Below are 23,367 nucleotides of genomic sequence, written 5' to 3'. Positions count from 1 at the left end.
GCTGGATAGCTACCTGCACATTGCTAAGTATTTTCTCGAGAAGGTTGATCTACATTTGGCCTTCGATGGAAACTGAGACCCTAATAACAAATTGTGGCATGAGGCTACTGGGGAAATCCTCGTGGTAAAGCACACAGCGACGTACATTTGCACGTGGACTCTATAGAACACATTTCACACTTTCAGCTCTTTTAGCGTCTTGTATTCATGGGGGGGAACCAATGGAGACCATACAAGCTCTAGACGGTGCTCCTACATTGTCTGATGAACGACCTTGTCATTATTCACACGTTATTTACATTAAGGTGGTAGTCCGACTCTAGTAGGATATTCTGTCAATTGCCAATAGTGGGGATCGGACTACGGAGAATTGCTTGCTAGCCCCAACTTTGGGGATTCAAGGTCTGATGGTTTTATATGCACAGCCAGGGATCGAAGATGGAGCTCTATACATATTGTAGTGGCCCTGCCGGGTCAACAGGATTGTCCAGGATTTTGCTTTAATTGTGACCTATCCTTAAAATGGGCTATAAATATCTATTTTGTGGCCCCCAAACAGATGACGCCCGTACTATACAGTGCCCAGAACTGGACGCAGTTATCTCTGATCCCTGTATACTGGCCAGGGTGCCGGCAATGCAACTAGGCTCCCATTGGCTTCCAGCTTAGCACATTTTGCGTATGTGGTGCCGAAGAGTTAATCTGTGGCCCCCCACTGACCAGATATTTATGGTGTATCCTAAGGAAAGGCTATAAATAATTCCTAGCCAACACCTTTTAAACACAAGCCGAATTGTAGTAACCACTATCTCTCGGGCTGTATACACCATGCTAGTTCCTGCAGCCGTAACCCTTGGTTTAAGCTGTTGCAGGTTCCCAATATCAGATTGGAGGGGGATCAACAACCTGCACGACCCCACTGATCTGATGTTATTACACGCATTCCTATAGGAGCGAGGTATTCGATCGAATACTACTCGCTCATCTCTAATAAAGAGGCTGTCTCTTCATTTTTTTTTCTGGTGTTGTACATATTGCTGCATAGAAGTGATAGGGACTTGGCTGCAATACCACAGACCACCAAGTTGCGGCGCCCCGGAAGAAAGCGGCCATATTTTTCTAAACCCCTTGTCTTCTAGGTGACGTAATTGTGCACTATCCCGATTTTGGTCCTGGCTGTCCAGCCATATCACTCTCAAAGCCAACACCTAAGTCTGTGTATATATATTTATATTTATTTATTTATTAAAGGGGTCATACCATTAGGGTTCATTCACACGGGGCAAGAGGAGGCGGATTTTGGTGCTGAATCCACATCAGAATCCGCCCCCTCACAATAGAGGTCTATGTAGACCGCTAGCTTACTTTTTTCCGTGAGTGGTTTGTTCCCGCTCACGGAAAAAAGAAGCGAGCTGCCCTTTCTTCAGGCGGATTCTGCAGCTGATTCAGCCCCGCTGTCCGCCTCGCGGTAGCACCCTCCAGACTAGGCCTATTAATTTGGGCCTACTCTAAAGCGGGAAGCCGTTCAAGGGAAGGATTTCACTTTTATTGTAACTGGTGGATTCTTTTTCTTACATAAACGTGTGACCATCAGTGTGCTGAAAAGTGAGGTGACTGATGCAAAGAAATCTCATATAGTTAACCGGAAGTGTCAGCATATTATTTGGCTTAGTAGCCAGGGTCAGAGCTGCAGGATTTTTTTTTTTATTAAATATATAGATAACATGGAAATTTTTTAAAAACCTCAACTTTGAAAATATATTCAACATAAAACTAAAAAAAAAAAAAAAAAAAAATAGAAAATTACCTATCGCCTTTAAGGAGTTATTTGTGCCTTTAATCACCCCCTGTACCTAATGAAGGCAGGTGATGACTTGGCATTATTGCCATCTGGATCACAAAGTCAAATAGGTTGCACCAGAGACTTACAAAAACACATTTCAATAAATGTTATACATTTTACATCAACCATTTTCTAGCCAATTCCTGATCTTAAAGGGGTTGTTCTTGGGATCTAGTCGTTCTTGTTTGGGACATGTGGGTGGGTGCGGGCGTAGGGTGGGTGAGTGATTAGATGGGTGATAAAGGGGGTATGATAGTCCGTGGGGTCTCATCTTCCCCTCATTTGGTGGCACGTATTGGGCAGCGATTCCCACAGTGGACTCAGGTTAATAGTAAAGTCTAGCAATATATGTATTTATGGGTAAGGTCACCTAACAGCTGAGATGTGATGTCGCATAAAACCAGGGTAACAGATGTTTTTTTGCAAATTGGCGCAGTTTTCTGGTATTGATTCCTGAGGCCTCTTCGCTACTTACCAAACACAGCGCCATACAGTGGCTATATAGTGGCTGTGCTTGGTATTGCAGCTTAGTTCTATTCATTTGTATTGGACTTAGTTGCCGCATGGCCATTTGACCTCAGGACATCGATCACTGGGGGACCTGGTGATTGGACACTTATCCTTCTATCTCGACACCCAGAAGGAATTTGTACAGAAAGTATATTAGAAAATTGTAAATTCCGGATTCAAATTATGAGGATGAATTATTTGTAATAATATTATAGCGCTATTAATATTATTTAATAACTAGCATTTTCTGTGACTTCGTTTGTGTATTGTTGTTGGCGATGACCTGCGTATGCAGTTGCTGCTGGCTATGATCCGCCTGCGCCCGCGTCTCGGCTGTGTTACATCTCTGTATATGCACAGTACATCCAGGTGTACACCGCACCCCTCTCCCGCGCGTCCCCGCCCTTCCCCTCAACCCCTCTCCCGCGTGCCCCCTTTCCACACACTCCCGCCCTCCTCCCAAACACCTCTCCCACGCCCCCGGCAAACCTCCCAAACCCCTCTCTTGTGCCCACACAATGCAACGAACATATTGGAGAACGGCTCAAGGACCTGTGATGACGTCATCTCGGGTCCTTCAGCCTAGCGTGAACATGAATTCTGCATTAGCGGTCGCGAGGTCCGGGCATTTACCGGCATAATATGCAGCCTATGTTTCATTCCAGCTATGTATGTGCCAAATGTCAGCCAAATCCGTGCGGCTGTTTTTGCGTGATTGAGGAACAAACATCCAAACACACAAACTTTCACATTTATATTTATAACTAGCTGTTACCCGCGACTTTGTCAGCAGTGATTTGAGAATTGGGTGGATACAGATTTGTTAAATTTTTGCGTACTTTAAAAAGTGGAGCGGATAGCAAATTCTCCAGGTTATATTGAGTATGTAATGATACAGAGAATTGTTGAAGTGTTTTGTTGAAGTTCTTTATGATTCGAGCTGTTATGTTAATTTTGAAATGTCCTTAGTTTATTTCGGACAGACGTGTTTTTCAAGTGAATATACTTCGATAGACGACATTCTATGATTTGTTATTTTCGGCCAGGACGTGTAAGTTTTGGGCATTGGATACTCTGGAGCAAGCGCCATAAAGCTGACCATATGAGAAGCGCAGCGTGGCCAAATGTATTCCTGCCACTGTTAGCGTTAGTGGTTGGGACTTATTAATGGTCATTGTAAATGCCAACTTGAGGGGAAAATGTAGCTTGCTCAATCTTTAGTTCAGCTTGAGCTGAAGTTTCCTGATTTCGGGCTACTTTCATAGGTTTTTTTTTTTCGAATGTTGGGAACTATTTTCTTTTCGTTTTCTGGGCATTTGTGTTACGGGATGGGGGGGGGGCTGTAGTGTGCTGGTCTTTGTCAAACATGACAACTTGATTATATAGGTTGCACCACACGCCCCCTGAAGACGAGGGTTTCGGAACATCTATATAGCATTTCCAACAGCAACTGTACCAAGAGCACGGGAGTCTCGCAGCACTTCATCCGTATACACGGTGGAAGTGTTGCGAGCTTCCGCTTTAAAGCCATTGATCAGGTCAGGAAACCTTTACGTGGTGGCGACCGGGAACGCTCTCTTAAATTAAGAGAAGCGTCATGGATCTTAAAATTGAATACACGATCACCCAATGGATTAAATAGGAGGAATGACTTATCCTATATTTATTAGTTATTAATTATCATTTATCCATTTATTCACTTTTTCGATATGGGGTTTTTGTATATTGGATATTTACATTTGCAATCCTGTGCAATGCTGTAGAGGGATTAATAATACAAAAAGCAATAAGTTGTTTGATTCCCCGCTCAGTGCTTACCTTGGGTCGTGGACTCCACCTCTTCTTTCATTCATGGGTGTCTGTTTGGGACTTGGATGTCCGCGTTTTCTAGATTCTTAGGAGCTCCTTTTGTTTGTGACCTATTTTGGGTAATGTTGGCTTCCGTAAGTTGCGGGACTAGTTGTCTGCGCATACCCATGTATCATGTTGGGTGTGGTGTGGCCATTTTTAGTAAGGGATTCCCTTGTTTTTGGCATCCCGTAATTGCCCATGCGCATCTCAGACATACAGAGTTGCATAGTTTATGGGTGGTCTCGAACATATTTAACTTTTTGCAACTGCAGGATTTGTAGTCCATGCACGCGCCATATTAGTCAAAGTGTGGCCATTGCCATCGAGGGATTTCCCTGACCAGGGTATCTCTTATTTGTGCATGCACATTTTTAGATATACATTATTGCACAACCTCTGTTATCAAGGGGATCCATTCTCCTTTCCTAAATACATTTTTTGAAAAATAGAAATTATCATATGACACATAGGGTGTGGAAGGCTGACCCTGAACATCAGTGTGCCTTGCAAAAAGCATTATAAAAATAACAGTGTATATACATATACACATGTGGTGTTTAATATATGGTAGGACTTAATATTTCCAACTCATTATTTTTTGGTTTTGCTGTCAGTCACAAGAAAATACATATAATCTAATATTACACAGTGTGTTTTTTTTAGAAATTTTAGGTGTGTCTTCTGGTATATGTCAGCACGGGTTCATGTAATTATGTGGATTACTTACACATGATTACTGTGGTATATAAGAACCAGTGGATTTCTGAAACATCAGACTACGAATAAGAACTTAGTGTTCGAAACGCGTCAGTCATCTCATCTTCGCTGTGTAATATATCCAATTATCCCTTTGGACACAATATATATCTTTTTAATATGTGTGTTTAAATAAAGAAGAATTTTTAAGGAAGAATATTGCTGGACCGTCCTTCTGTTTGTGCAACTTCCTGTACGGAATCTTTCCTATGTCGGAGGAATCGCTTTGGAGGTCCGGGCAGCTTCTTCCCCCGTCCAAAGGGTCTGTGAGTGTTCCGTTTGCCATTGTTGTGAACCTTTTTGGGCTGTGTTCTCCCTTCCCTGCTTTTCCCTGCAATTTTTGTCAAACATGCCATTCCCGGAGCGTGGGGGAGGTAGGCTGCTGAAGTATGTGACCCGAAACTCAGTCTGAAAGGTCTGTAAATATCAGTAAATGTCATTCAGTGAGGTTTGGGGCTACCTGAGAGGCGACAGTACAGAGTTTGTGGGTGGAACTACTAAGAAGTGTGTGTGATTGTGGAGCTGCTGTAATCTGTCCTGGTTTTGTGACCCTCCTGGCAAGAAGCCATGTCCTTTAGCCTCCCAAAAAGTAGCCTATGTTTCAATCTTTGTGGAAAATTTGAGGAAAATCCGTTCAGCCGTTTTAGCGTGATCGAGGAACAAACATCTAAACACACAAACCAACAAACATCCAAACACATATATTAGTAGGATAATAATAAATAATAATATAATTTATATTATTTATAATATAAAAATAAAATATAATAATATAATAGTAGGATAGGATAGGATTACATATTTACTATCCTAGGAATCAATCACTAGATTTTCTGTGAATTTGAGGATCTTTGCTGCTTCTGGCCGACCATGGCTGTCACATCCCCCTGCCTGACACCACCCTTCTGACATTACAGAGCTTACATAGCACACCAGGCACCAAAACTAACTGCATTTGTTGCTCAGGAATGGTGGGGGCTATAGAGAAAATTCCATCTGTGCCGCAATCAGAGTAGCGGTGCCTATTAATACATGCTAAGAACATGAATTGTTGGAGCTGGTGAAAGGTTCTCTTTAAACTATAAAGTTTGTATTCTCTGGAAAACTTTACTAACTTAGAGGACCTTTCATGGTCCGGGGCACAGGCAGTTCTATATACTGCTGGAAAGCCGACAGTGCCCTGAATTCAGCATACTGTCGGCTTTCCCGATCTGTGCCCTGGGTAAAGAGCTATCAGTCCCAGTACTGTAGCTCTTTACAGTCAGAAGGGCGTTCCTGACAGTCACTCAGGTACATCCTTCTCCACAGCAGTGCCTATCGCGATGTACAGTGTGAGCAGGGAGGAACGCCCCCTCCCCTCCTGATAATACTCGTCTATGGACCAGTACTGTGAGCAGAGGGAGGGGGCGTTTCTTTCCACTCACACTGTACAGCACAATAGGCACTGCTGTGGAGAAGGACGTATCTGAGTGACTGTCAGGAACGCCCTTCTGACTGTAAAGAGCTACAGTACTGGGACCAACAGCTCTTTACCTGGGGCACAGATCGGGAAAGCCGACAGTATGCTGAATTCAGCAGTATATAAAACTGCCTGTGCCCAAACCCATGAAAGGTCCTCTTTAAGGATTATCTGTCTTCAGTCTCATAGTTTGCTGCTATATATATATATATATATATATATATATATATATATATATATATATATATATATATATATATATATATATACACTCACCGGCCACTTTATTAGGTACACCATGCTAGTAACGGGTTGGACCCCCTTTTGCCTTCAGAACTGCCTCAATTCTTCGTGGCATAGATTCAACAAGGTGCTGGAAGCATTCCTCAGAGATTTTGGTCCATATTGACATGATGGCATCACACAGTTGCCGCAGATTTGTCGGCTGCACATCCATGATGCGAATCTCCCGTTCCACCACATCCCAAAGATGCTCCTCTATTGGATTGAGATCTGGTGACTGTGGAGGCCATTGGAGTACAGTGAACTCATTGTCATGTTCAAGAAACCAGTCTGAGATGATTCCAGCTTTATGACATGGCATTGCATTATCCTGCTGAAAGTAGCCATCAGATGTTGGGTACATTGTGGTCATAAAGGGATGGACATGGTCAGCAACAATACTCAGGTAGGCTTTGGCGTTTTGCTCAATTGGTACCAAGGGGCCCAAAGAGTGCCAAGAAAATATTCCCCACACCATGACACCACCACCACCAGCCTGAACCGTTGATACAAGGCAGGATGGATCCATGCTTTCATGTTGTTGACGCCAAATTCTGACCCTACCATCCGAATGTCGCAGCAGAAATCGAGACTCATCAGACCAGGCAACGTTTTTCCAATCTTCAATTGTCCAATTTCGATGAGCTTGTGCAAATTGTAGCCTCAGTTTCCTGTTCTTAGCTGAAAGGAGTGGCACCCGGTGTGGTCTTCTGCTGCTGTAGCCCATCTGCCTCAAAGTTCGACGTACTGTGCGGCGTTCAGAGATGCTCTTCTGGCTACCTTGGTTGTAACGGGTGGCTATTTGAGTCACTGTTGTCTTTCTATCAGCTCGAACCAGTCTGGCCATTCTCCTCTGACCTCTGGCATCAACAACGCATTTCCGCCCACAGAACTGCCGCTCACTGGATGTTTTTTCTTTTTCGGACCATTCTCTGTAAACCCTAGAGATGGTTGTGCGTGAAAATCCCAGTAGATCAGCAGTTTCTGAAATACTCAGACCAGCCCTTCTGGCACCAACAACCATGCCACGTTCAAAGGCACTCAAATCACCTTTCTTCCCCATACTGATGCTCGGTTTGAACTGCAGGAGATTGTCTTGCCCATGTCTACATGCCTAAATGCACTGAGTTGCCGCCATGTGATTGGCTGATTAGAAATTAAGTGTTAACGAGCAGTTGGACAGGTGTACCTAATAAAGTGGCCGGTGAGTGTATATATATATATATATATATATATATATATATATATATATATATATATATTATATAATGTGCTCTTTATGGGCACTTGCTTGGCATTTTGTGTGTGCATGGGAGGGGGATATTTGATGCAGCATGGCAAAGTTTTGTAAAAACTTCAGCCCTGAAATCAAACTTCGTGATTGGTTGACATGGTAGTAATACTATGACTAAGGGGCCAGCATACCTCTAAAAGCAAAACTGGTTTGGCACTGTACCCCATGGGTATTAATTAATGAAATAAAAATGAAGTTTTAATTGATCTGTTGTCGTGATGGACATACATCAAGAGGTTATTACAAGGGTTTACTAGGATTTTGATATTGATCACTTATCTTTGGAATAGCTCATCAGTATCCGATCAGTCAGTGAGAGTCTGACATTCAACACCTACGCTGATCCACTGCAGCAACCACAAAAACACCATGGTGCAAATTTAATGTACCTTGTATGGCAGTCTTCTCCCCTCACCACTTACCTGAAAGAGCGTGTCATTTATGCCAGTTACAAGCTGACACAGATTTCAGTGAAGGTGCATGGCCCCGGTGCAGGGTGCACCTGAATTTGGGGAGGTGTTACATGACTGGCACAAGTGATATAAGGACTGGCATTGAAAACATCAGACTTTAGAAGTCTTCCCCCTCTGTATGGAGCTGGAAATGCACAGCTCCATATCGCCGCAGTAATTCTGAAGATTATAACGTCATAAACCAGTTGCTGTAAGTTCTGTTCACTGTCTTTCTGAGATATTCGCCTTACTCATGAGCCACATCTCTGTCTAAATACTGCCATGTTAAAGGGCCATAAGTGATTTAAAGAGGACCTTTCACCACCTCCACCCATTCCAGTTCTTAGCATCTATTAATAGGCGCCGCTCCACTGATTCCAGTATAGTTGGAATTTTCTCTCTAGCCCCCACCATTCCCGAGCCACAAGAACAGGTAGTTTTGGTGCCTGATGTACTATTTAGACTCTGTAATATCAGAGGGGGCAGTGTCAGGCAGGGGGGCGTGGTTCAGAGCTCCAATCAGAAGCAGCCAAAGCTCAGAGTCACCGCCCTCCTGACAGTACAGAGACTAACTAGTATATCAGGGGCCAAAATTAACAGCACTGATTGCTTAGGAATGGTAGGGGCTAGAGAGAAAATTCCAACTGTGTCGGAATCAGTAAAGAGGCAACATTCAAATCATGTAAATAACTGGACTTGTTGGAGGTGATGACAGGTCCTCTTTAAGCCTAGGTAACGATTCATAACATTGTGGCCTATAGTAGTTGTATTTCTTTCATCTAACCCTTGACTCATTTGACTGATCTGTTCCAGATTATTTGGTTTAGTCTTGATGGAATTCCAGAACATAGTCTTACAAATCACATCTCCGTTTCTTGCAGAGGTTACAACACAAAGCGAGATAATTGAAGACATCCTTATTCCTGGAGACGAGACTGTAGATGAGCTTGAGGAGAGTACAGAAGGTTGGTCGCAGTCTACTACATTTCAGAAATTAGATTTTTGTTGTTGTTGTTCACTTGAACACTGTACATATTGTATAGTGGCTGTGCTTGGGATTGCAGGTCATTGTCAGCCCAGAAAACTCCCTTTCAAAGGGTTGTTCAGCTCCAAGTCGATTTTTCCTACTGATGACCTATCCACACAGCTGTTATGGCTTTGTCTGGGGGCTAGAAGCTACAGCAGTGGGTGAGAAGTTAATTCAGGTAATAGGAGCGGCTCAGCAGCCCCATCCACTGAGTAACGGTGGTTCCCAGTAAGTGCAGTACTGTTCCTATTACTTGAATAAGAAGTCTGCACGCATTCCCATTCCACTGCTATAGCTTCCAGCGCCTAGATGCTGCCAGGACAGCTGATCTGCACAGGGACCCTCACAGATCACATACTGATGATAGCCTATCCTATGGATAGGAAAACAAAAAATGGAAGTCGGCACTCCAATTAATATCCAAAAATTAAAATATACTTTTAATGTCCATGATTAAAATGAATTGACAAAAACAGAAGACCAGTGCAAAAACTTGAAAAATACGAAAACAACACTTACAGCATGAGGAAAAAATAGACGTGCTCAAAGCATAGATGAACCAGCGTTAGTAGCCTACGCGTTTCAGGGCTTTAGCCCCTTACTCATGGCAGAATGCAAGTTTAGTGAGACACATAGTGGATATATATATACGTCAAGCCCTCTTATGTAACACTTGATAGACAATGGGCTACATGTGTGACTCACAGAGTATGCAAACAAACGAACCAACGTAATTGAAAAAACACAACACACTATATGCTGAGAGACATAAACTTGTTACATAAAAAAAAAAAAAAAAAACATATACAAAGAGAATGCCCCCTACAACCCTACTTATGTGCAATACGTAAATTAAAAACAATATATACAAGATACATGAGGGTGTTGTTATATCCCTTGCTTGGCTCTTTTCTATTTAATCATAAATCTTCTTCTTCCCTTTTGCCAACTTGTGCTTGAGTCCTATGTAAAGATAATTAGATGGATATCCATACTGCGTTTATCGACCATAAGAACCGCAAGCATGTGAAACAAAAAACAGCAGCAATTTTATAAAATTTGCACCAAATTATGGACTAGAGATCGTGAGCCTCATATATGTATTGAAATTGCTATATGCAGGCCTGTTTGGCCACCATATGATATTAACTGAAATTTGACAACGCTATATAAGCTAGAACCCTATTGCAAACTAAAACAGATGATAATAGTATAATATAAAATAATATAATTTGTTGTATGTAGCAAATGCTACACTACTAATGGTGTAAATCTCAAAGGCTCACCTATACGCGGATAACAGATGATAAAAATATCCATGAAGCAAACACAATGATCACATATATGTCTGTATCTTTAAGCCATAGTGGCTAAAGATGATAAATGTTAGGGTGCCTAAACATAACAGACTTGTGTGAGACTTGTATACGTAATATTAAATACTATTGAACCTAATGGTAAGTATCATTATAGCCCTCCCAATAATGATCACAGATATTGAGAACTACATAAATGAAATTATCAGATCAAGCTTAAGTGAAAAAATATAAAAATGTACTAATAAAAATATGAAAGATCCGTCTTATAATTTAGACCTTTTGGGAATCTGGTATCTAATTCTAAGATCCAATAGAATTCCCTTTTCAGCAACTTACGTTTCCAATTTCCTCCTCTTAAGGGTCTACTAACCCGTTCTATAGCCCAAAATTGTAATGTATCCATATTGCCTTGATGCTTCTGAGAGAAGTGCTTGGAAGCCCCCGATGCATTAGTTGCAGACATTTTGATGGAATCCGCAATGTGCTCCGCTATTCTGATATTTAATGCCCGAGTGGTGCATCCAACATAGTGCAACTGACAAGCACTGCACCATATTGTGTACACCACATGATCTGATCTGCAGTTTAAAAAACTGCGTATTTGATATTTTTTGTCGGAAGTTGCATTATAAAATTCTTTAGTTTTTTTAGCATATTTGCAAGTTTGGCACCGTGGCATTCCACATTTGTGGAAGCCTTGATTGTCCAACCACGTGCTTGCAACAGGTTTACGTTGTTTAGGCATCATACTGGGAGAAAGCATGTTATTTAGACTTTGACCTTTCCGAGATATAAAATTGCACCCCTTTTGAACTATCTCCCGAAGAACAGCATCTTGGTATAGCATGGGCAGATGTTTTCGTATAATTGCCGTAATCTGACTATAATTATTACTAAAATTAGTACAAAAATATATATTGGTATTTGAATCTTGATGTCTGTTTTTGTTTTTGTTGCCGGGGTTATCAACTAAAAGAGCTGATCTATCTCTTTTTTTGGCCAAGATTGTAGCTCTGTCCAAAGACCACTTAGGGTATCCCCTATCCTGTAGTCTACGATAAATGTTCGCAGATTCCAAAGAAAAACTGTTGTCATCCGAACAGGTGCGTCTAGCCCTCACCATTTCTCCCATAGGGATGGCCTTTTTTGTATGGAAAGGGTGATTGCTACTAGCATGTAGGACTGTGTTACCTGCGTTCAGCTTTCTATAAAGGGTACTGGTGACCCTCTCATTGACACTATCTCCCTGTAGGGAAATATCCAAGAAGTCCACTGTAGTCCTATGCACATTGTAAGTGAATTTCAAATTCAAACGGTTATCATTCAAATACTGCACAAAGGCTGGTACGGCCGCTATATCACCCGACCACACGATAAGGAGGTCGTCTATATAGCGGCCGTACCAGCAGATCTGTGATGCAAATGGATTGGTAACAGCATACAAAAAGAGCTCCTCCCACCACGCCATGTAAATATTAGCGAGCGATGGCGAGAAGCGGGCCCCCATAAGTGTTGTTTTCGTATTTTTCAAGTTTTTGCACTGGTCTTCTGTTTTTGTCAATTCATTTTAATCATGGACATTAAAAGTATATTTTAATTTTTGGATATTAATGGGAGTGCCGACTTCCATTTTTTGTTTTCCTGTTTGTATGGCCTGGACCGGGAGGTATGAAGCCTTGAGCACCCAAGGAGAGCATTTCTAGAATATCGCACACTATACAAGCACTGTTTACGGGGGCTGTGTTCACTTTCCATATATCCTATGGATAGGTCATTAGGATGAAAAATTCATTTAGGGCCGGATCAGCTCTTTTTACAACTTCACTAGTGGTCCTATGTAATTTGAAGGGTGATATTTGATCTTCTAGAGCTCTTCTTTAGTGATCTAGAGTCGAAGAGCTGGTTAGTATTTGATTCTCCCCTTTCTTGGGGAGGTTGGGAGGAGTCGGGGTTTTCCAGAACTTTTACTTTCTGGCTAGATCATCAGTATGTGATCGGTGGGGGTCAGACATCCAGGACCCCCTTTGATCAGCTGTCTGAAGAAGCTGGGGTGCTTCATGACATCACATTCATTGGTCATATGGTACAACAGAAGTGTATGGCGACTTAAAAAAAATTTTTTTCATTTTTTTTTTTAACCATTTACCATTATGATGTACAATTTGCCCCGCAAATATATGGCTCTTTGAATGGAACGGGTTTTTTTTTGTCTTCTAGATGGGACAACGCAACAGAATGACACAGGTGAAGATGTTCAAGTGTCTAGTGAAGACTATGTGGACTATGAAGACCTTCTAACCACCAATAATGATTTTGCAAAAAGTGAAACACCGAAGACCAGTGATGGAATGGAGGAGGCTGCATTTAGTAACGTCATTGTGACTAGTGAAGTTCTGTATGAAGTCACTCCAGAAAGTGACGTTTTAGGAATAGGACATGTGGCAGCACATGATGACCTGGACAGTGCTGGAGAGGTTGCCCCCAGCACGGTGACCCAAGAAGGTGAAACGATAGAAGTTGGTCAATTTGCTGGTGAACGTGTACTATTATACACAGAAGATATTCACAATATAGAATACGTAGTCGTAAATGAAGACCTTGAGGTCACTGGTGACATGGCAGCTATTGTAGCCAGTGAGGAAAGCGAGGCAGCCATGGCTAGTGAGGATGTGACAGCAGAAGATATGGGAAGAAAGGCATCTACAGAGTTTATTCACAAAGAAGATAGTTTGGTTTTGCAAGACAAAGCCATCGAAGAAAGTCCAAATAGCCGTGGTGGGATAGTTATATGTGAAGATGTGACCAGTAAAGGTGATATGTCATTTGATTTTGGAGATGTAGATTTGCTTGTACTAGAAGACTCCCTCGAAAGTGTGGTTATGACCGAAGGTGAACGTGATCCAGAAAGTGTAAGTTACACAGGTATTGAGACAATCAATGCTGAAGTCGTCACTGAAAATGAAGAGTCCATATCTGGTGAAGAAGCTTCAGAACGTTTTGGTAAAGACTTTGTGCAAAATAACGAAGTAATCATTCATGATGATGAAGTTGTATGCACTGAAAAAACCATAGTAGAAACTGACATAAGCTTTGAAGAGTTTAAGGCCGCTATTGTTGAAGGACCTTTGATAGACTTAGGTCAAGATTTTGTAGCTAGTGCAAGTGAAGAACCTGTTGCTGGTGAAGACTGGGAACTCAAAGACATTATGACCCGTGAAGAACCTGTAGACCTGAAACCTAAAAACCAAATGAACCATGACGAAGCTGTAAATGTCAATATGAATCTTGTAGAACCTTTAGGCCTGGAGCTTAAAGACAGTATGGACATTGAAGAACCTGTAGACCGGGAGCTTATACACAGTGTGAACAATGAAGAACCTGTAGACCTGGATCTTAAACACAGTTTGAGCATTGAAGGACCTGTAGACCTAGAGCTTAAAGACAGTGTAAACCGTGAAGAACCTGTAGACCTAGAGCGTATACACAGTGTGGACATTGAAGAACATGTAGACCTGGAGCTTAAAGACAGTATAAACCGTGAAGAACCTGTAGACCTGGAGCTTAAAGACAGTATAAACCATGAAGAACCTGTAGACTTAGAGCTTAAACACAGTGTGAACATTGAAGAACCTGTAGACCTGGAGCTTAAACACGGTGTGAACATTGAAGAACCTGTAGACCTGGAGCTTATACACAATGTGAACATTGAAGAACCTGTAGACCTGGAACTTATACACAATGTGAACATTGAAGAACCTGTAGACCTGGAGCTTATACACAATGTGAACATTGAAGAACCTGTAGACCTGGAGCTTATACACAATGTGAACATTGGAGAACCTGTAGACCTAGAGCTTATACACAATGTGAACATTGAAGAACATGTAGACCTGGAGCTTAAAGACAGTATAAACCGTGAAGAACCTGTAGACCTGGAGCTTAAACACAGTGTGAACATTGAAGAACCTGTAGACCTGGAGCTTAAACACGGTGTGAACATTCAAGAACCTGTAGACCTGGAGCTTACACACAATGTGAACATTGGAGAACCTGTAGACCTAGAGCTTATACACAATGTGAACATTGAAGAACATGTAGACCTGGAGATTAAAGACAGTATAAATTGTGAAGAACCTGTAGACCTGGAGCTTATACACAATGTGAACATTGGAGAACCTGTAGACCTAGAGCTTATACACAATGTGAACATTGAAGAACCTGTAGACCTAGAGCGTATACACAGTGTGAACATTGAAGAACATGTAGACCTGGAGCTTAAAGACAATATAAACCTTGAAGAACCTGTAGAGCTGGAGCTTAAAGACATTATAAACCACGAAGAACATGTAGACTTAGAGCTTAAACACAGTGTGAACATTGAACTATCTGTAGACCTGAAACCTAAAGACTGTATGAAACGTGACGAAGCTGTAGATATCAATATGAACCTTGTAGAAGCTGTAGACATCAGTTTGACCTGTAAAGGACTTGTAGACCTGGAGCTTAAAGACAGTATGAACCGTGAAGAAGCAACAGACATGGAAAGTAAAAACAGTATGAATGATGAGGAAGCTGTTGATATCAATATGACCCATGTAGAAGCTATAGACCTGGAACCTACAGACAGTATGAACTGTGAAGAAGCTGCAGATATCAATATGAACCGTGTGGAACCTGTAGACATGGTGCTTAAACACAATACAAATCGTGAAGAACCTGTAGACATCAGTATGAACCCTGAAGAACCTGCAGACCTGGAACATAAATGCAGTAGGAACTTTGAAGAAGCTTTAGACTTCAGTATGGATTGTGAAGAACTTGTAGACCAGAAGCTTAAAGACCGTGTCAATTGTGAAGCATCTGTAGACATGGGACTTAAAGATAGTATGAACCGTGAAGAAGATATAAACCTGGAGCTTGACATGAAACCTAAAGAAAGTGTGAACTGTGAAGAAACTACAGCAGGTGAAGATGAACTCAAAGACAGCATAAATCTTAAAGAATCTGTAACTGATGAAGACAAGAAACTCCAAGACAGTATGAAACGTAAAGAAGACAAAGTTGTAGGAGAAGCCACAAGTTTTGAAGAGCTTCTTTCTTGTGAATCTCTGTCTGAAGAGTTTTGTGGCCATGAAGATCATGAAGATGAAGGTAGCCAGTACAAGACGAAAGATTTATGGACTATAACTGGTAAAGACAATGTGCGAAGGGAACTGGAGTTACCCAGCTGTGACATCGAGTGTGGATGGGTGAGCAGTACAGTTTTTGGAGAAGTGATCAAAGAGGATCAAGAACTTGTATCCACCGAGGGAGCAAGTGAAGAAGCTTGCATAAGCTTCGAAGAGTTTGAGGCCACCATTGTTGAAAGTCCATTGGGTGACTTCAGTCATTATTTTGTAGCTAGTGCAGGTGAAGGACCAGACGTTGGTGAAGAACTGGAACTCAAAGACGGTATGAGCCGTGGAGATTCTGTAGCAGAAGAAGACTTAGAAGTTTTTGAAGAAAACTTTTATGAATCATTGTCTGTGGATGACAGTAATGACCATGAAGAGCCTCAACTTGTCCAAGGATTCGTGGAAAGCAGCCAGGATGTTGTGATCTCTGAATTTGATGTCAGTGACCAGGGCGAAGAGACAGATATTGCCGACATGAGACAGCAAGAGCCAGAACATCAAGGTATTTGGTTTTGTTCCTGTAAGAGCACTATACTATACACAGAATAGAGGATAAGTGTCTAATTTCTGGGGATAATAATAATACATTTATATAGCGCCAACATATTCCGCAGCGCTGTACAATTTTTAGGGTTGAAATACAGACAGAAAGATACATTACAAAGAAAGTCATTTCACACAATGGGACTGAGGGCCCTGCTCGCAAGAGCTTACAATCTATGAGGTAGAGGGGGTGACACAAGAGGTAGCAGGGGCGGCATTGCTTATACAGAGGTCAGACACTTTGTAATAGAGGTTACTGTCATTACACAAACTAGCCATCACTAGTGGTGTCCTGTAACATGTGGATGGAGCTTGGACCTATAAAGTTAGCCTGAGATGGCCTCATATCATGTGGGGAAATGTGGGAGCGGGGACAGAGGAGGGTTACATTTTGGGGATTCTAATTACGGTACAGGAGGGTTTACATTAGGAATTGTGATAGGCCTGTCTGATAAGATGTGTCTTCAGTTTGCTCTTGAAACAGTAGAAATTGGGAGTTAATCTGATTGTCCTGGGTAGAGCATTCCAGAGAAGTGGTGCAGCTCGGGAGAAGTCTTGTATACGAGCGTGGGAGGTTCTGATAATAGAGGATGTAAGTGTTAGGTCATTGAGTGAGCGGAGAACACGGTTTGGGCGGTAGACAGAGATGAGGGAGGAAATGTAGGGAGGTGCGGCATTATGGAGAGCCTTGTGGATGAGAGTGATAACTTTATATTTTATTCTATAATGAATAGGCAGCCAATGTAGCGACTGGCACAGGCCAGAGGCATCGCTGTAGCGTCTAGCCTTATAGAGGAGCCTGGCCGCTGCATTCAGAATAGATTGTAGAGGGGAGAGTTTAGTGAGGGGAAGACTGATTAGTAAGGAGTTACAGTAGTCAAGGCGAGAATGAATCAGAGAGACAATAAGTGTCTTTAGTGTATCTCTGGTAAGGAAAGAGCGTATTCTGGAGATGTTTTTGAGGTGGAGGTGACATGAGTGTGCGAGTGATTCAACATGAGGGGTGAAGGAAAGCTCTGTGTCAAACATGACCCCGAGGCAGCGGGCCTGCTGCCTAGGAGTTATAGTAAGGCCTGAGACTGCGATGGATATATCAGGGACAGATGTATTAGATGGTGGAAACAGTAGTAGTTCAGTCTTAGAGAGATTTAGTTTGATAGAGCGAGGACATGGAGTGCCCAACGATCATAAGAGCAGACTTCCCGAGTGTATTGGTAACCACTGCTCTATTAATTTCGTACGGTCTGACTCTGATAGTCATATACAGCACTCTGTCACTCCTGGAAGTGAAGGGAGCAGTAGTCATGTCTGTGCACCATTCACATAAGGGATAGACCCCAGCTCCTGAGATTTGTAAGGGGCCCCAGTAGTTGGTCCCCAATGCTCAGTCAGTTGTCCCCTAACTTGACATGTCCTATGTGTGAGGGAGGAGATAACCTCACTGAGACCAGGTTCATATTTGCCTCGGTTTCTCCATTGTTCAGGCCCACTGGGGGACCTGAAGGACAGAGAGCCGTACTACTGTTTTGGTGGTTACACACGACACCAGTGGACCCCATTGACTATAATGGAGACATTGGTTTCTGCTGCTTCAAAACTGGTGGAAAGAAATGTCCTCCGTGCAGGACTTTTCTCTCCGCCGACCTTTGGAGGACTCGTCAATGATGTGTACTCTTATCCCCTAACCTGATTGTTCAAGAAGCAAGTAGCTTTCTCTTTGGTGCACACCACCCCCTAGTGCCAGTGATAGGTACAACATATTGTCATACTGTAAGCTTTGTGTCCTGCAGAGCCAGATGTCGCTGAGGTCATGGACATAGACATGTGGGATCTGACCGCCGAGGATGAGTCCGCAGAAAGTGACGGTGAGTCTGGTGCTGTCTACCTGCTCCAGGTCTTTCGCCTGTTCTTATCAACATTGACTTCATCGAATACGTTTTTGATGGCTGAATGTAAATGGCCTATAGCCTTAGTGGACTTGTGTGGCTAGTAAGGGATAGAGGCTTCATTTACGCCTCTGCCTGCCATGTCCCTAGGGGGTACGCATTAGGCATTACAGTGTAGGATTATAGACTTGTGGGTATGTTAATGCAATTTATGTAAGGCTAGGGCTACACGACAACACGTCGCACAGCCTAAGATTGCAGTTTTGCATTCCCTGCATTGCAGCTGATGAAAGTGAATATGGTCATGTTGCAAACCACAGTTAAGCACAAAAACCCAACTGGTTTGGCCAATACAAGACTCTCTCACCACCAAATCCTAATGACTTGCAATGGGGCTCGGCCATTATGACCTAAATCAAAACCACGATTAATCAGGAATTTTACTTTGATTACGATTAAGGACAGTTATTTAGGTCCCTCCCATTTTCAACCTCGTGCTTTTACGGTATGAGTGTGTGTTGGACGAACCTCGCAGTTGCGTTTGGACTGAACATGGCTGCAATGGAACTGTTATTATACTCATCAGATTCCAGCATATGACAGGCGGAGGACCAGGGGAAGAGATCAAACATAAAAACAATGTTACCTCCAGTGGGCTCTGGCCTGACTCCCTGCTGTCTTCTGACTGATGTCAGGGACTGCTGAGGTGTAGGAATAGTCCTCAGCGGTCACATGGGTCCTGCGGCATTGTGACAATTGCCCAATCACGGACCTCAGCAGTACCAGCAGCGCTCACCTGAATGCTGTGGGTCTTCACCCAGCTGATCTGTGCAGGGTCATGGGTATTGGATCCCCACCGATCATGTAACGGTGACCTAACCAATAAGAAAGGGGATAACTTACAAATCAGGGGAACATGGAAGTTTTGTCCCCATTCTGAGTAGATTGGTTTTAGTCCATTAATTTTGGACTTTAGCTATCTCAGGCACTCCCATTGAAATGAATGGAATAGTGAGCCTGTTGCCCGACCACCGTTCCATTCACAATGGGGGGTCACCTTTGCAGTGAGACCCCCGCCGATCTGTACGGCATTGCCTATCCTACAGATAGAGGGCGACTTGCTAAGATGGGTAAACCCTAGAAATGAATCTCTAATGTGACGTTTTTTGGTGAAATCTAGAGATTGTTGATACCTAAGACATTCATCCTCTCCATGATCTTGCTCTGCAGATAACCAGCCGAACAGCTTCACCATATACAGAGAGTCTCCGGCGGTAATAGCGAGCACTGACAGCGTGTACGAGAGCGAACTTAACGAACCCCTGGAGGAGTCGGACAGTGATTGTGGAAGTGAGTTATAATAAGTAGAGATGAGCGGCCGGCCGGCGTCACAGGTGCTTCCATTCATTTCTATGGGTGCGTGCTGTTCGGATCGGCTGATCCGAACAGTGTTCGCTCATCTCTAATAGTATGGCAAGTGTCAGGTCATACACAGTTATACAACATTATGTATAACGTTATGTCTTCTTCTCGCAGTGTCAGGCCTGGCGGGCAGCTCTGAAGATCTGCTCTGGACTTGCTTTTGGAAGCCCCAATTTGCCATGGAGGAGACCAAAGGTGAGGACCCCTCCCTCATCATCAAATGAAACATATTGCTAAATTATAACCAGTGAGGACTGCCACAAAACTGGGATACGTGACGGTTTAGCTTGCACAGCGGTCATTGAGAAATTAACCTGTTCACGCCGCAGCCATTTTTTGTTTTTGACTCCCTCAATTCCAAAAGCCATAACTTTATTAGTTTTCCATTCACAAAGCCATATAAGGGCTTCCGGTTTGTGGGACAAATTGAACTCCATAACGGTACCACATATTATTCCATATGATGTATTGTGAAGGTGGAAAAAAAATAATGGGGTGGAATTGGAGAAAAATTGCATCTGTGCAACCTTCTTAAGGATTTCATATTTACGGCGTTCACAGTGCAGCCAAAATCATGTCACCTGTATTCTATGGGTTGGTATGATTCCGACCCCAAAATGGCAGCACCCATGCGCTGCCAGTAAAATGTCACGTCGATCGGCTTTGACCGAGGCGTCAGGGGGTTTAATGACCTTGATGACTGACTGCCCTGATCGCAGGCATTGGCGCCGTTGTCTTTTGTATTATACAGCGGAGACCTGATGGCGATGGCAGCTACTCATCTCCTGAGTGCTCAACTTATTTAAATACCTGACATCCTTCATAATAGTATGACAGATGTTGGGAAAGGGTTAAAGGAGTTTTTCATGAAGATCTATTCTTAGGCCATCAATTTCAGGAGCGGGACCTTCGCTAGTGCCACAGTGTTCTTTTTTTCATTGTTTACCAGCAACAACTCCATACCTTTGGTAGTGGCGGCACTTGGTATTGCAATTGAATGGCACTGAACTGAAAGAAGTGTAATACCTGACACAGCCACTACAAAACATAAGGAGCTGTACCTGATAAACTACAAGGAGAACATGGTGTCGGACCAGGACTACTTATCTCACAATCTAGGTGTCAGTTCCTCAGTGTCTGATCCTGACAGGAGGAATATAACAGACCATATCTTGTCTGCAGATGCTGAGGGCGGCGGTGACTGCTGTTTACTTGAGAACATACGCCAATCCGATGATGGTGATACAAAAGCTACCGACATAGGTGACCTCCAGGGTCAAGGTGAGTGTGGCCTAGACAGGCAGATTTGGCTTTGAGGGGTCCTGACTCATGTTACAGGGTGCTGATATCACTGTATACAGATGGTGCACCTCTAAGCATGAGAGCTGCACCAAGGGTATCACGACATGGCAGAATTCGGAGAGGAATTTAAGACCGTCTTTTGCCTCAAAATCCTGTATAAAAACCGCTTCTGTGAAATGTGTGGTGGAAAGACTAAACCCTGACTCAGATTCCTTTCCAAATTCGACTGCCTGAACCTACACTAGTGCAATAGTCTGCAGTGAAAGTGTTGAAACGTTACCAGGACTGTCCTGTTTGCAGATATGGAAGCGAGTGGTGACGGCCCCCTACCGTGCCAGACCAAGGATATTCATTCCGGACCAATATGTCTATCTGATCCAGGTAATGCAAGTAAGTGCAGCCTCCTATGTGATGTGGTTTTGTCATAGTCCTTCCCAGGACCTGTATACCGCCCTGTATTTATTTCATAGGAGAGTAGTGGTAACAGGTTAAAGGACACATATTACACTTGCATGAAACCAATTTCTGTGTGATTTCTATGCATATTTACCCTATTTTTGTTGCAGCTCCTAAATCCCAGATTGATATCTCAACCTCGGTGGAAGCAGAATTGTCCCCTGTGGCTGCAGCGTCTGCAGAAGAAAGTGGTCCTGGAGGGAAAGAGCTGTGATGGCCACTAACACAGACTACCTACAACAGCTTGTCCCCAAATCCCTTCCTACTATTACATTCTGACTGGTAGTTTTTGGCCTGGATATGACTTTCAGTATCTCATGTATCTGACCGCTCTTCAGTTTTCATGCATCTTGTATTTTTCTTTCAGTTTGTGTGTTGCGTTCTTTTTTTGTAATATCCAGTAATTCCTGCTGTTTTTTGGAGAAAATCGACTGTTGGTCAGTGGGGATTAGACCGGCTGACCTTTACTGGGTAAAGTGCCTTAAAGAAAGCCAGAATTTGAGGCTCTGAACATTTTGTTTTGGATAAAATAAAACTAATGTTATTTCAGTAAAGCTGTGTTGTGGATTTAATCTATGTATTATATGTGATGAGTATGTACTGTGTGACCCAAATTATGTGTACCCTGTAATATCGCACCAAGAACCATAGGCAATGTCTAAGGCGCAGAGTCACAAAAATACTTGCATGCCCAACATGTCAGCCCTCCTACAGTGATGGCCAAAAGTATTGGCACCCCTGCAATTCTGTCAGATAATACTCAGTTTCTTCCAGAAAATGATTGCAATCACAAATTCTTTGGTATTATTATCTTCTTTTAATTTGTCTTCAATGGAAAACCACAAAAATGATTGTCAAAAAGTCAAATTGGATATAATTCCACAGCAAACATGAAAAAGGGGGTGGACAAAAGTATTGGCACTGTTTGAAAAAATCATGTGACGCTTCTCTAATTTGTGTAATTAACAGCACCTGTTACTTACCTGAGACACCTAACAGGTGGTGGCAATAACTAAATCACACTTGCAGCCAGTTGAAATGGATTAAAGTTGACTCAACCTCTGTCCTGTGTCCTTGTGTGCACCACATTGAGCATGGAGAAAAGAAAGAAGACCAAAGAACTGTCTGAGGACTTGAGAAGCAAAATTGTGAGGAAGCATGAGCAATCTCAAGGCTACAAGTCCATCTCCAAAGACCTGAATGTTCCGGTGTCTACCGTGCGCAGTGTCATCAAGAAGTGTAAAGCCCATGGCACTGTGGCTAACCTCCCTAGATGTGGATGGAAAAGAAAAATTGACGAGAGATTTCAACGCAAGATTGTGCGGATGGTGGATAAAGAACCTCGACTAACATCCAAACAAGTTCAAGCTGCCCTGCAGTCCGAGGGTACAACAGTGTCACCCCGTACTATCCGTCAGCGTCTGAATGAGAAGGGACTGTATGGTAGGAGACCCAGGAAGACCCCACTTCTTACCCAGAGACATAAAAAAGCCAGGCTGGAGTTTGCCAAAACTTACCTGAGAAAGCCAAAGTAGGAAAAGGCCTCAACATAGAGTTTACAGGAAAAAAAAGAGGCTTTCAAAGAGAAGAAGACGCCCCCTACAGTCAGACATGGCGGAGGTTCCCTGATGTTTTGGGGTTGCTTTGCTGCCTCTGGCACTGGACTGCTTGACCGTGTGCATGGCATTATGAAGTCTGAAGACGACCAACACATTGTGCAGCATAATGTAGGGCCCAGTGTGAGAAAGCTGGGTCTCCCTCAGAGGTCAGGGGTCTTCCAGCAGGACAATG

The sequence above is a fragment of the Leptodactylus fuscus genome, chromosome 3, assembly GCF_031893055.1.
Source record: "Leptodactylus fuscus isolate aLepFus1 chromosome 3, aLepFus1.hap2, whole genome shotgun sequence".
Taxonomy (NCBI): domain Eukaryota; kingdom Metazoa; phylum Chordata; class Amphibia; order Anura; family Leptodactylidae; genus Leptodactylus; species Leptodactylus fuscus.
This window is presented reverse-complemented; position numbering follows the sequence as displayed.